Source organism: Lemur catta, chromosome 5 (genome assembly GCF_020740605.2).
Source record: "Lemur catta isolate mLemCat1 chromosome 5, mLemCat1.pri, whole genome shotgun sequence".
Taxonomy (NCBI): domain Eukaryota; kingdom Metazoa; phylum Chordata; class Mammalia; order Primates; family Lemuridae; genus Lemur; species Lemur catta.
Window position 1 is genome coordinate 31,092,993 of NC_059132.1, and position 14,666 is coordinate 31,107,658.

At 53.5% G+C, this 14,666-nt stretch overlaps 1 pseudogene; it reads right to left on the reverse strand.

The window, feature by feature from the left end:
* Nucleotides 1-2,742: 2,742 nt before the first annotated feature.
* LOC123638962 lies at nucleotides 2,743-2,860 on the reverse strand (annotated as a pseudogene).
* Between the last annotated feature and the right edge of the window lie 11,806 nt (nucleotides 2,861-14,666).

Below are 14,666 nucleotides of genomic sequence, written 5' to 3' on the forward strand. Positions count from 1 at the left end.
TGACTTCATTTTAACTTGATTACATCTGCAAAACCCTGTTTCTAAATAAGGTCACCTTCACAGGTTCTGGTGGACATGAAGTTTTAGGGGACACTATCCCCCCAAATGCCTTAGTCATCACCTCATCAGAATGAATTTGGTGTTGTTAATTTCTCCCACATAACAGATGAGAAAACTGAGGCACAGACCAGCCCAAAGCCACATGGCAAGCTAGCTTCAAACCCAGCTCTCTGACCTACACAAGGCTTCCGTGTCCCTAACCGTGACCAGCCACTGTGGCACCAGAGAAGGATGTGAGCCGTGCTCAAGAGGAGGAAGTAGCAACAGGAAATTCCTGCTGAGGGCAATGTCCGAGGCTGCTTATCAGCTCAGGGCCTGGACTTCAGCCTCCAGCCCTCCTCCCCTCTCTCTCCAGCCCTGAGGACCCCAGCCCTTCCCAGCAGCAGGCAGGAGGCGGCTTAGCCTAATGCTCCGGGGAGGTCTGTTTTGTGCTGACCTGGCTAGAACGAGCCAGCAGCAGTGGCAGCAGCAGCTTAGGAGGAAAACCAGTGGCTGGAACAAGCTGGAAAGAATGCTTATCTGGGGCCCACACAGGGGAGAGGGCTGGAGCCTGCTGCCAGAGGCCCCGTTGCCTGGGAAGGGCCTTTATCTGCCTGGAGAGGCTGGGCTCCCTCGTGGGTGGTGGCAGGGAGGGGGGGCTGGGAGGTGGGCCCCAGCCCTGTTGCCTGGCCAGGGGCCCTGCCTGAGCTTGGAGCGCTGCTGATTCGGATCAGAAGGGGATCAGAAGGGGACATCCACCCGGGCAGGCAAGGCCCCTAGAGAGACACTGCAGCTCAGGGGTATCAAAAAATGGCCAGTTGAACATGAGGCTCCCTTACTTAGAATCCTCCTGAACGCAGCTCCCGGACAGCTACTATCAGTCAACTGGCGATGGCACAAGAGTTAAAAATTGCCCTGTGGTTCTAACTCCAGACACAGAAGTCTGAGCCTTGGTGACATCTCCCAGTGCACAGAGGCTCAGCGAGGCCCCACGGCCGGAGGAAAGAGGCAGGTTGGGACCAGGTCTCCCCAGCCAGATCCCAGGCACTTTTTCATGACACTGAGACTTTTTATACAGGGTGACACCTAAACCTTCCTGTCCTCCCACTCCCTTTGAGTCACTCCTGGCTGCTGTGACTGCAGCCCTGTGCTGGCATCTGAGGATAGCTACTGCTGCTGTGGGAGCCCCTCGCCCTGGCTGTGCTGGCCTGTGTGGTGGGGAAGTGCAAAATGTTTTGAAGTACACGTAGGAGTTTGCCTGGGTGAGAAGGTTCAAGGGGGGAATTCCAGGCAGAAGAATCAGCATGAGTAGAGGACCAGGCAGAGCAGCAGGAAGAATGGGGTGGGCTGGGGGCAGCAGGGACATGAGAAGCCACGGCCCACGAGACCTGGGTTCTAGTCTTGGTTTGGCCACGTGCTTGCTGTGGAGCCTGGGACAGGGCCCTGCCCTCTGGGCCTCGGTTCCATATCAGTTCGGCAGGGCAGCAGGGCCGGGTGCTCGCTACAGGCCGTTCCTGCCCTGTCAGGGGTCCCCGGTACCATCCTCCTCACTCTCCTGGCCAATGGAGGGGACCCAGATGCTGGTCTTTGGAGGCCCAGCCTGGCTGGGAGCTAGCTCAGCTCTCCCTGGGCCTCTGGAAGGCTCCATCCAAGATTGGAGGAAAGAGAGACACTAATGTCCTCTCCTCCCTGTGCACTGGGACAGGAGGCGCACTGGCAAAGGGTAGGGGCCACGTGCTGCTCTGTGACCCCGGGTGAGCCATGGCCCCTCTCTGGGCCCTCCCCTCTTGAGTGCAGCTGGCGCCTGGCCGGCCCGGGGCTCTGACAGCTGGCGGGGCAGCTGGAGGCAGGGATGCCTGCGCAGTGGAGAAATGTGTTTACTTCCCCTGTGCTGGAGGAAACCGAGCAAGGCCCCTGCTGGATCCCTTCCCGGCCAGCCAGCAGGCCTCCCCACCTCCTCCCCAAGCTGGCTGCAATTGTTCTAGGCAGCCTCTCTTGCCAGCTACATTTCTGGGCCCCTCCTGCCTCATTTTGTCCCTCCTCAGATATAAACCCTGACACAGCTGGGACAATCCACTGGTGTCAGGCTGTTGGCCAGGACCCAGGACGCAGGGCCCTTCCCCCAGTCTGTAGCTAACCGCTGCAAGGCCCTGACCAGTCTCTTGCCTGCTGTGGCCTCTGGTTCCCCTTTCTATTATGGGGGGCTTGGATGAGGTGTGCTCTGAGGCCCTCCAGGCCCAGGAGTCGGAGCCTCAGTGAGGAAGGCAGGGTCACCTGGTGGTTAGAGCACTGGCCGCCATTCACTGACGGTGGTCTCAGCGCCCGGCGTGGCAGGCTCCTCCCAGGTGTTGCAGACATAGCAGCAAACGGGGCAGGTGCAGCCCCCGTCCTCAGCGAGGGACACGGGCACGGACCAGATGCCTAATCATGAACTGCGGTGCGCGCTGAAGAGTTGAGAGGGAGGGAAGAGCCTGCTCTGATGGGGGCACAGGGAAAGCCTGGGCCAGCAGGTGACAGTTAAATTGAGAGGTGGAGGAAGACATGTTACCAGTGTCACAAAACGGGTGGGGAAAAGCGTTCCAGGCTGAGGGGCCCAGCCTGTCCAACAGATTGAGGTACAAAGTCCGTTACAAATATTGGGGTCAAGGGACTGTTCACCATTCGGTCTGTGGGACCTCAGGAAGGGCCCTTACCCACCCCGTCTCATTTTCATCATCTGCAAATTAGCGATATCATTTTTTAAAATTTTTATAAAGTTTTCAATTAGCAATAATCGCTATGATAAACCTCATTGGCTACGATACTGCCACTGCACAAAGCTAAATTAGCGATACCATAAGGACTTAATTATGTGGCACCCCCTGCTTATTTCAGGGCCTTATGAAGATTAAGCTTTCAGTAAATGACAGTGAAGTACCCAGTCATGCTCTGTGCAGGTATGACTTCTGTCTGCTAGTCTGGTTATATTTTATAAGCCATTTCTCTTTGTTTTTCTTTGTTCTTTTGTTCTTGTTTTTATTTTTTACTTTTTAAAATTTAATTAAATTAATTAATTTATTTTGAGGGAGGGTCTCCCTCTGTCACCCAGGCTGCAGGGCAGTGGCAATATCATAGCTCACTGTAGCCTCAAACTCCTGGGCTTGGGCGATCCTCCTGCCTCAGCCTCCCAAGTAGCTGGGACTACAGGCAGGTACCACCATGCCCGGCTAATTTTTCTATTTTTTGTAGAGATGGGGGTCTTGTTATGTTGCCCAGGCTGGTCTGGAACTCCTGGCCTCAAGTGATCTTCCCACCTTAGCCTCCCAAAGTGCTAGGATTATTAGACTTCAGCTGCCATGCCCAGCCTGTACTTTCATGGTACATTTTATGTATTCCTTTACATTTCTGTTAAGGGGACATTATTATTATTAACTGTTATTATTATGATGTTGTGTGAGTCTCTTACAAGTGAAAAATGAAAATGTGGGAGAGTGCTTTCAAATGTGTAAGCTGCTATGCCAATGTGAGGAATTCTTATCACATATTCAAAGTGTCTTGGAGCTGCATCGATATAGAATATATTACATCATGGAATCAAAAGCTTGCAAACCTACAGCCTCACCCATGTGCCAGAGAGGCAAATATTGGGCATTTTTTTCCATGTGGCTTTAGGAAATGTCATGAGGGATGTGCTGAAAGTAGGCAGGTCCTGCAGAAAGGCTGAGGGAACAGGAAAGAGAAGCCCTGGGAGCCCTGAGCACTGTCTACAAGACTGGGTGGCCCTCCGAAGGGACAGAACTTGGTTTGTATGCAGATTGAATGAATATGATGAAGAATTTTCTAACACTTTTCTAATAAGTCGATTCCAAAATGAAGTGACTTTGAGAGGTAAGCACCCATCACTCTAGTAGTGTGGACTACACAGTTAGTTACCCTTTACACAATGGTTTGGAGAGGATTCAAGGCTTGGATGGAAGATGTGTGTATTTGGGGGGGGGCGGTGATGGTGGTAAAAGATATGGAAAAGTTAGAACAGATGATGTGTCATCAATTAGGATTAGAGTTGACTGCAGGAAACAGAAGCTCCAAACAGCAATGGTCTACACAACACGGATGCTGCCTTCTTTCTGCCATAAAAGTCTCAAAATGGGTGGTCCAGGGCTGGTGTGGTGGCTCTGCTTTGCCTGATCTGTGGGGGCCTATGCCCCTTCTTTCTCACACCCACATTCCCTATGGTGTGGCCCTCATCCTCATGGTCCAAAATGGTGGCTGGCATATCCACATTTCAGGAAGCAGGATGAAAGAAGGGGCAGAGTCGAAAGGATGAGGGACTAAGATGGAAAGGGCAAAGGAAGACTCTCAGAAGTTGCCATGGGATGAATATGCTCTCATCTCATTGGCCAGCACTTAGTCACATGGCCATGCCTAGTGGCAAAGGAGCATGGGAAATGTAGTCTTTATTCTGGGTAGCCATTTGTTTCAGCTAACAAATCCATCTTTGTGGAAAAGGAGAATGGATGTTGAGGAACAATCAGCAGTCTCTTCCATAGATGATATTTCAGCTCTTTTAGCTTTAAAAGTCCATGAGTTTGTGGTTCTCCATCCTCTATCACTATAGCAGAGGTCTGAACACTTGCCCTAGGCCCCACACAGGTACTTGAGTGGCATGGAGCAGGAAGACTGCTGAGGGAAGGCAGGGAAGGCTCAGAGAGATGGCTGATGTTAGAGAGGGACAGCCTCTCCATTCTCCATGCTGACGGACACCATTCTGATATCTGGAAGCCTCTTAGCACGAACATGTGTGCCAAGCAACCTGCGAAATTGCCTTCTCTTGGGGTAGTAAAATGTTCTGTCCTTGGCTTTCAAAGGTGGGCAATTTGTGAAATGTATACTTGAAGGATGTTTCCGTATCTATATAAAAATGAAGGTGGAGCTATGTTGCTATGTCAGGAAATGCCTGGGATTTAATTGCCTGTGTGAAGGGATTCATTGGGAAATTCAGAATCAGGAAAATGCTCATCTCCAGCTGACTCATATGATTTTCTTTGTCTGCCAACACATGAGATAATGCAGTGGCCCTCCGTTGTGTTTGCCCTCTTAGCATGATGCCCTCCTCCTCCTTTTGGTAACATCACCTGCTTTTCTTCTAAGGATCCCTCCCTTCCCCACCCCAGCTTTCAGTCCATGAGGTTCTGGTGGGGCTGACCCCACCCTTTCTTCTCCTCCAGGGGTTGGGCACAATACTCATGCCTGGCTAGTTGCAGTCATGGTGATTGAATCTGGGATGGCATCATGGTCAAGTCTGGGCCGTTAAGAGACAGCCCTGGGACTTTTTGCTGAAATTATTGGGGGCTGGGAGAAAGAACATCTTTTCCACTGGGGGCATGAAGCTGATAAGATGCAAATCTGGAGTTGCTGATAGCCATCTTTGCACCTTGAATGAAGAGCTTACTTGAGAATAAGGGAAAAAAACCAACACAGAGGACAGCAGAGCAGAGAATGGAGAGTGTGACACATTGCTAATGACATTATTGGGCCCCTGGATCCAGCCATGCCTAAAGCTGTTATATGCTTAAATTTTGCAAAAAAAAAAAAGGGGGGGGGCAGGGTGGGGGGAGAAAAAAGAAAAAAAATTTTGTACTATATTAGTCAATAAGTCTCTTTTTTCCTTAAGCCGGTTTGAGCTGGGTTTGCATCACTTGCAAATGAAATATTAATAGTTCCAAATAATACACAAACCAAAATGCAATTCTGTCTGTAAGAGGAGATAGCAATTTTGTGATTCGGAGAGCTAAGTCATCCCAGGTGCCTGATACACCTGCTGTTCATCTCCTAATGAGCTTACACACCGTGACAGGGTCTGAAAAAGGGTTGCCAATGATTCCTCTCATCCCTGTGCACTCGTGCTGCCTCCTAGTTGGAGGTGAAATCCATTTTCCCTTCCCCTAAATCATGAATCATGGCTCATTTTATGACTTGCTTTGACCAAGAGAGTGTTTTAGGTGATGCTGTGTGTGCCAGTTCCAGGTAGAGGCCTTAAGAGACCCAGCAGCTTCTGCTTTTGCTCTTAGAGACCTGAGCTGCCGTGTGAAGAAGTCTGGCTACCCTGCTGGAGGGACCATGAGACCATGAGAGACAGGAGGCAGGGCAGGCCCCAGAGGTTCCAGCCACCACCGCGGAGGCATCAGACAGATGAAGGAAGCCATCTTGGACATTCCAGCCCAGCCAAACTCCCAGCTCAGTACATCTGCCTGAGTGGTCCCAGCCAGTACCTTATGGAGCAAAACCTCCCATATGAGCCCAGCCAATCCACAGAATCATGAGAAATAATAAATTGCTGCTTTAAGCCGTTAGGTTTTAGGTTGGTTTGTTATTCAGCAACAGCTGACTGAAACATCCACACAAGCAGTGTTGGAATATCAGGCTGCCTCGCTGGTGTCTTATTTGAATGAGGTTCTCCTTGAGAAACCGTGGTGGGCGGTGTTGGGACGGAGGGTCAGGTGGAGCGGAGCATCAGGACTGAGACCCTAGAACAGTAAGGGGAGGAACCCTGCTTCGGCACTGGAGGGTTCTCGGTGGCTGGGAACTCACTGTGAGGGAAGAGAGACGACAGAGCCAAGGTTTCCATTCAGCAGCCTGACTAACAGGGGAGGGGACACACCATTTCTCAGGTGGTCATTCAAACGTCCCAACCACCTTCGGGGAGATGGGGGGAGAGCCAAGGCCTGGCTGCCCTAGCCCCCCGGGCAGCCGTGGGCATGCTGGTGGGGAATCAGCCCTCTCACAGCCACCTCTGGGACAGGTAGAGGGACAGAGAGGCCTGTGAGGGCCAGAGTGCAGTGAACGGTCCGGAAAAGGCAGCCTAGGGCAGGGGCTCTGAAACACAGACCCCTTGGTCCTCACAGGCTCCCACCCTCCTCTGCTTCTCTTTTTCATTATCCTGTATCATTTAGGATTTAGCTTTCCAAACCAGCTCAAATCCTTTGTGGAAGGGGGTGGGAGGCACATGACAGATGCGTGAAGGCTGGGATCATCAGGAACCCCAGCAGGAGGGAGCAGAGCTGACGGTGCCCTGCTGGGCTCCACCTGCTCATCCCGGGAGGCCCGTGTGTGTGTGTGTGTGTGTGTGTGTGTACACGTGTGTGGGGGGGGCGGGCATGAGGGTAGGAGCGTATAGAGGTGTGAGTGTGTGTGACTGTGTAAATATATGTAAGAGTGTGTACGTGAGCACTTGTGAGAGCTGTGTGAAAAGTGGGTGTGTGTTAGCGTATGTTTGAGAGTATGAGTGTGTGTGAATTGGTGTACACAAGTGTGTGTGTGTGAGCTGTGTGGAAATGGGTGTGCTTTAGTGTGTGAGTGTGTTAGTGTGAAAGGGAGTGTATGAATGTGTGTCAGTGCGTATGTGTACGTGACAGTGTGTATCCTAGTGTGAGTCGGGAGTGATTTGTGTGAAAATATGTGTGAGTGTGCCTGAGGATGCATGTGTGAGAAAGAGAATGAGTGTGTGTCTGAAAGTGTGTGAACGTGAGCCTGTCCTCCCCGAAGCACCACAGCCATCTTTAGAAAACACACTGAGGCCGGGTGCGGTGGCTCATGCCTGTAATCCTAGCACTCTGGGAGGCTGAGGCAGGTGGATCGTTTGAGCTCAGGGGTTCGAGACCAGCCTGAGCAAGAGCGAGACCCCGTCTCTACGAAAAATAGAAAGAAATTATATGGACAGTTAAAAATATATATAGAAAAATTAGCTGGGCATGGTGGTGCATGCCTGTAGTCCCAGCTACTCAGAAGGCTGAGGCAGGAGGATCGCTTGAGCCCAGGAGTTTGAGGTTGCTGTGAGCTAGGCTGACACCATGGCACTCTAGCCCAGGCAACAGAGTGAGACTCTGTCTCAGACAAAAGAAAAAGAAAAGAAAACACACCGAGATCCTGTTCTGACCTCGTTACAGTCCCTGCGGGTGCTCACTGGCCCTAGAATGAGCCCATGTCCCGTGTCACGGTGACCCTGCCCTGACGGAAGGGGTCCCTTCTCCGTGGGCGGCCCTCCTCGGCCTTCCTTTGTCCTCAATGCCCCTCTCTTTCCCCGTGCTGGTCACAGCTGGTCGTTGCTGCCTCGTCCTGCCGTGCCAGCTGCAGTGCCAGCTGCAGACGGAGGCAGCCCTGAGAGGCTCCTCCCGAGGGGCCGTGCCCAGCCAGGGGCCAGGGCCGGATGCTCTGCGACTGGAGAGTGTGGCGGTGTCGGCCGCCCAGGGGCCGGGACTGATGGGACTGAGAATGCTGACGTGCCAGAAGCGCTTGTGAAACCTTTTCCTGACAACAGTGAGGCTGAAAAACCCCCAGACCTTGGCCTTGGCCTTCGGGAACGGCCGAGGTCAGAGGCTCCCGTTGCTGGGATGCCTGCAGCCTGGGAGGCTGGCGGCGCGCTCTCTGCTGCCCTCTGCCGGGCACCTGCCGCCTTGCGGACGCTCGGCGAAGCCACGCCCGCCGGCCCTGCAGAGCAGCGTCCTCCCGCCTTGTGCCGCGCCCAGGGCCGCAGGTGGCCCACGCTGGGCGCTCCCCGAGGGCGAGGATCGGGGTTCGCCGCCTCCTTGATGCTTGTTGCACGTCTGAAACTTGGTAGATGCCCCACGAAGGGCAAATGAATGCATGGATTGGTTCAGGCAATAATCAGAGAGGAAACTGAACCCCAGAGAAGGGAACTCTGAGTTTTTTGCACAGGCAGGACTGGAATGGAGGCTGGCCGAGCATCCAGGCTTGGTCCGCCTGAGGTCCTCCTGGAAAACGGTGAAGCCTCCTGGCTTCATCCTGGCCTTTTCCTGCTCGCCCTGAGCAGACTTTCCTAGGTTACTGGACTGCCCCAGCTGAAATTGGCTGTCCCGGTATTGGGGCAGCTGGGTCAGGCTGGGCGGTGAGAGGCTGGAACGCAGCCTCTCTCTGCAGTTGCCCAGGCTCGCCCTGCAGGATTGCGCTGAGCTGGCCCACGCCTGGCAGGAAGATGACACGGATACAGACACACCCGCGAGCCAGAGGGTGGGTGGGTGTCCCAGATACCTTCTCTCCGCCTACCGCCTCTGCCACGGCATCGTTACCCCCAGACAGATGAGGACACCAAGGTTCAGAGAGGCTGGAGTTGCCCAAGGCCGCAGCTGCGGCGTGTGCAAGCCCCCCTCCCTCAATCCTGCAGCTCCCCGTGAGTCCTGCACACTTTCTCCAGCTGCATGGGCGCCGCTCCTGTGCTCCGGGCCGAGACAGGGCCACTTGATTCCCATCCCTGGGCTCCCGAAAGGCGATTGCTTGCCCCCTCCCTTCTGGTTACTCAGTGTAGAAAAGACGAGCAGAAAGAAAGCAAAATCACCTGAGATACAACCCCGGTGGTCAGCCCAACTTCCCAAATAGACCTGTTAACTCCGCCCTTGCCTGAGTCTAAATGGATTCCTCTGCTGCTGCTTCCTCCAGGGCTTAATCCCCTCCCTGACCTCCGTGTGCAGCCTCCCCGGGTCTACCCTGAAACCTTGCCTGAGCTGAGAGTCCCCACCCGGGCCCCACAGGCCCGGCACCCTGTCCTCTTAGGCTGATGCTTCTCCCACCGTGCCTGCCTCAGTGATGACTCAGGAGCCCAGGAGCTGCAGGTACCAAGATCCTATTTCAAAGTGAAATGACTTGGTCAGCTGCCCTCTGTTCTAAGACCTTCCGTGGCTCCCAGGCCAACAAGAAAAGGGCCGGATGGCTTAGTCTGGCATTCAAGGCCACCCCGCACAGCTGCAATCCATCCCAGCCACTGTTCCTCCACACTGGCCTACAGGAATGGTCACCATCCTCTGGGCTGGCCTCCCCTGATAGCTCGTGAGCTAGGTGACGGCAGGAGCTTCATCCGTTTTGTTGCTATATCCCCAGGGCTTAGCCCAGGCTTGCACGTAGTGGGCTCTCAGTCAGTGTTCACCGAAAGAGCTGAACTGGTTTGATGAAAGGTTGTACTACTGTAATGCCCATTTTGTTTCTTTAAATTAAAAATTTCTTATTTTTTAGAGGTGGAATCTCGCTGTGTTTCCCAGGCTGGAGAGCAGTGGCTATTCACAGAAGCGCACTACAGCCTCCAACTCCTGGGCCCTAGCTATCCTCCCGCCTCAGCCTCTGATGGGACTATAGGCATGTGCCGCCACACCCAGCTCATGCCCATTTTCCAGATAAGAGAACTGAGGCCCAGCGATAGTGATTTGATTAAAGTCATATCGAGGATTCTGACCCTGCCTGTGCACTCGCTGGGCATCCGCCCCCTTTCTGATCTCTCTTTCACCCACCTCCTCTGCCTGGGCCCAAGGTCCTTCCATTCCTCTGTCACTCAGGCTCGGCCCCAGGGCCAAGGCAGGGCAGGGCCCCCCACCCCTGGCAGGTCTCCGGTGCCTGCTGTGATCCGGCATGCCGGGGGAGGCTGCAGGGATGGGTTCTTTAGAGAACAGGAACACACCTGCCCTTTTATGTGGCTAAACAAGATTCAACAGGCCGATTTTAGGCCACAAACCTCAAGTTCCTGAAATGAGCTTGAGCTGACACAGCATTTGAGAGGCCTGGCCTGGGACTTGGAGCACAATCGCAGATTTGCTATGTGACCGTGGGCAAGGAGCTCAGATCTGCTGAGCCTCAGCTTCCACATCTGTGCAGTGGGCATGGGAATATCCACCTCATGGCGTCTTGGGACGATTAAACGTCAGTTGGCAGGGGAGGGCATCCCGTAAACTACAAAGCCACTAACGAAGCGTGAGGGTATGTTATTGCCCTGTGGGATCCGCAGTGGCCTAGTCTAGAGGCTGGGAGGAGTCGGGGAAGGACAGACGCAGCCCAGGCCCAGGTTTTTCTGGTTAGGGTGTGTGCAACGGGGGGAGAAAGGAGCTCATGAAGGAAGGTGAAGCCTGTATGGGGAGCTGCTGGGGATCCCAGCAGAGCTGCTGAGTCGCCATTGTCTTTATTCTGCCTTTTTAATTGTTTTAAAGAAGACTTAATGACTTTTTTCTGCTTACAAAAGCAGCACATGCTCATTGTGTAAAGTTCAAACAACACTGAACTATACAGTATAGGAGGCAGCCAGTTTCCCACGTTCATGCTCCCCAGATGTAACCGCTGTTGACATTTTGGTGTATATATTCTTCCAGAATTTTCTTTGGATAAACATATGTCTATTTACTAATTAGAGAAGCATGTTCCTTGAAGACAACTTAACGCAAGTCAGAACTGTATAAAATGCACTTCCTCCCATCACCCCTCTCAAAACTAACCACTAGTAACAGCTTTGTAGGTATATGCTTGCACTTTTTGTTTGTATTTATATTCACAAGTACATAAATGCAGAAATGGGGGAGTGGTAATGGTTATAGACACAAAGGCCATGACTGCCAGGGTACAAGTCCTGTCCCAATGATCACTAGCTGGGTGACGGTGGGCAACTTTCTTAACCTCTCTGAGCCTGTTTCCTTTCTCCGGAAGATGGGAATCATGATAGCGCCTTCTTCACAGCGTGGCTGGGAAAATTAAATGAGATAAAGTATGCTGAGCTTGGTGTAATGTCTGGCTCTGCAGGGATTAGTTACTGGTATAGACCCACACAGAGTCTTTTCCACCCAATGAAAATGGGATCATACCATGCCCACTATCCTGTTTGGCCTGGAGGCAGAATTATATGGAAAGATTAGTCATAGGGATCCTGAAATTTACGCTGGAGATGAGAAGTCTTGCTTTCACATTCAAAGAATTGGTTGCACAAGTGTAGGGTGGGAGAAACCTAGATTTTACAAGCTGAGTCACGGCCACCTCTGTAACGCAGCTGCAGCCCCGGGTTGCGTCAACAGATGTTGAGTTTTCAAAACAGGGAGGTGATGGGGTTTCCGTAGTCCGTCTGCCTGGTCGCTCCTGTCCTCAACCTGACGTTCCCCCACTGTGTGAAGGTCAACTACCTACCTGGTACGTTCTACCTTGAAATGTCTGAAACTTCTCCCTCCTGAGTTTCAGTCCCCACCTCCCTCAAACCCTCTTTGTCTTCCAATCTTCCAGCCTCAGAGAAGGCACCAGAATTTGCCACTTACTTAAGCCAGACCCAGGCAGGCTGGGGGAACACTGTTTTCTGGCTTTTCCTTCCCCCTCATGTCAGATTGCATCCTCTGGGCCTTTCCCCTCACGTGACCCCAGCTCTCTCCCCCACACCCCTGCCTCCGTCCTGGCACCTGCGGTCCATTTGCTTCTCTCCACAGGCCCATGGCGTGGCATTTAGGGATGTATGTGAAATTGTTACTGCTTATAGAGGTATGTTCAGAAATGGTCTCATCCCTGAATTTCTGCAGGTGGAGTGCGGGATCTCATGTTCATGTGCATGTGATAGAGTTTATTCTCACAGCACGGGAGTTCTCTGCTCATCTTGTTCTCTACTGTAGCCTCTGCTGCATCAGCATGGGGAGGTACCCCGTACATGCTTGTTGAATTGCATTGAGGTGAATAAAGAGGTTGCTCCTTTGATTGGATATTTACCATTATTCCTGTCCACCCCCAACCCTGAGACCCCAGGACTCTCAAACCGCAGTGGAGAAATGTGTGTGGGAGTCAAGAAGCCCCATCTGAGCTGGCAATCGTTCCCCAGGGGTGAGGACTGGGAGTTCTAGAAGGAACCATGGCAAGGACAAGGACAGTGAGCTTCGAGAAGGCCCTGGTGTCTGGCTGGGTCCTGTTTTAAAGCTGAAAAAGAACGGGGTATGTCGGCTGGGGGCTGGCGCAGTGGGGTACAGTGGACGGCCGTGGAGCACCCAGCCCCCATCTGTTCCACTCCCTCCTGGGGCCCCAGGTGGCCGGTGCCTTTGTGGACTCTCAGGCTCCTCAGCAGGGAAGTGAGGCCACCTACGCTGTCTCAGCTCCATCTGGGTGCACAGAAGAGATGTCAGAAGGCCCTTTGCATGTGAGAGGTGGTTTATCAGCATGTGGGTGAGTTTTTTTCTCAACATGTGGCAGGGTTTGGAGGATCATGCCAAGGCAGGACACGTATGCTAAAAGTGTCCTCACATGTTGGCCATGATGCCTGTGGTCCAGGCGAAACCCTGGTGTTGCAGAGCGTGGCTAAAGTCCAGAGTTCACTACGAATCCAAACCCCTGCGTGAGGTGTGGACTGGCCTCAGATTTCAGGCTCTGTCATTCCTATCTGACCTGGGCAGTCACACCTTGGGGACTGACAGAGGGGCTTGCCACACGGCTAGACCCCAGTGCTCCTCCACCCCCAATGAGCCTCAAAGATCACTCTCCCTCCCCTAACCCTCCACAGCGGGGGAGCGTCCCCAGACAGGGCAGCTTCTGGGGCTTCTGACTGCCTGGCTGTGGGTCCCGACTGCCATCTGTGTGGCCTCTGGCAGTGCCTGGACATGAGAGCACTTGGGCTTCCCTCAGCCAGGCTGTCGCGCTCTCTCCTCCCCTCACCCCATGTTCCCAGAAAGAAGCAGGACAGAAGCCAAGGATCCAGCACTTTATTATAGTCAGAGCACAGGGGAGCCCACCTGGGTGTCACCAAAGGCTTGTTTTCCTCTTCCCCAGGGAGAGCCACCAGGGGGCAGCCCCGCCAGCCAGGCCAGGCCACGCGGGCGTGGAGGGCTGCACAGCGTGATGGCTAAAAACATAAACACAGACTTGACTTCATTCCAGCCGCACCACTTCCGACCCGTGTGGCCTCAGGTCAGTCTCCTGCCCTCTCCCAGCCTTGGCTGAACAGCAGAACCCACTTCACTGGGGTGTTGTGACGACTGAGGGCGCAGTGCTTGTGGGGGGGTAGCACGGTGCCTGGCGAGTCGCAGACAACGCGTGGAGCCGGTAGTGTTATCATTAGCAAATCTGCTTTCTCCGTGTGGATGAGAGGGAAGGAGTCTCATTTCATAAATGTTTTAAATGTGGCCCGTGAGGAAGACAGCCTGGGACACCTGTGGGGACTGCCTGGTCCCTGCCAGTGTGGGGGTCAGACCCCAGAATGAGGGTTCCAGGGCCACGACACTTGCTACCATCTCCACCAGCTCCGTGAAAAGCACTTCAGCCTTTCATCATTCAGTCAGGAGGCATTCCCTATGCATTCATGTAGTCAGCGAGGCCGGCTTTTTTATTTCTTATTTTTGTAGTCTTTACTTTTGTTAAAAAAATTGCCATAGGCCACTGAACTTGAAATTCATCCTAGCTGTGCCTTTTGCTATCTGGGTGAGCTTGGGCTGGTCATTTTACCTCTGGGAGCCTCACCCACCTCACCGACGTAAAGGGGCGCTTTGAGGATGAAGTAGGACATGGAAGTAAAAGTGGCGACGTGACGCGTGTGATAAGGGAGAGGTCCCACGCACTCGCTGGCCCTAAAGGGATGGGACGGAGGGAATCTCAGGGTGCGCGCGCGCGCGTGCGTGTGTGTGCGGGTGTGCGTGTGCGTGCATGTGTGTGCGGGTGTGCGCGTGCGTGTGCGTGCATGTGTGTGCGGGTGTGCGTGTGCGTGCGTGTGTGTGCGGGTGTGCGTGTGCGTGCATGTGCGAGAAGCCCCGCATCTGAGCCCCGCATCTCGCAGCAAGAGGAGCGCTCATAGGTGCGGGTGGAGCCGGGTGGAGCCGGGCGGTCCCGGGCGGGCGGAGCCACCACAAGAGGGAGCTCTGAGCTTT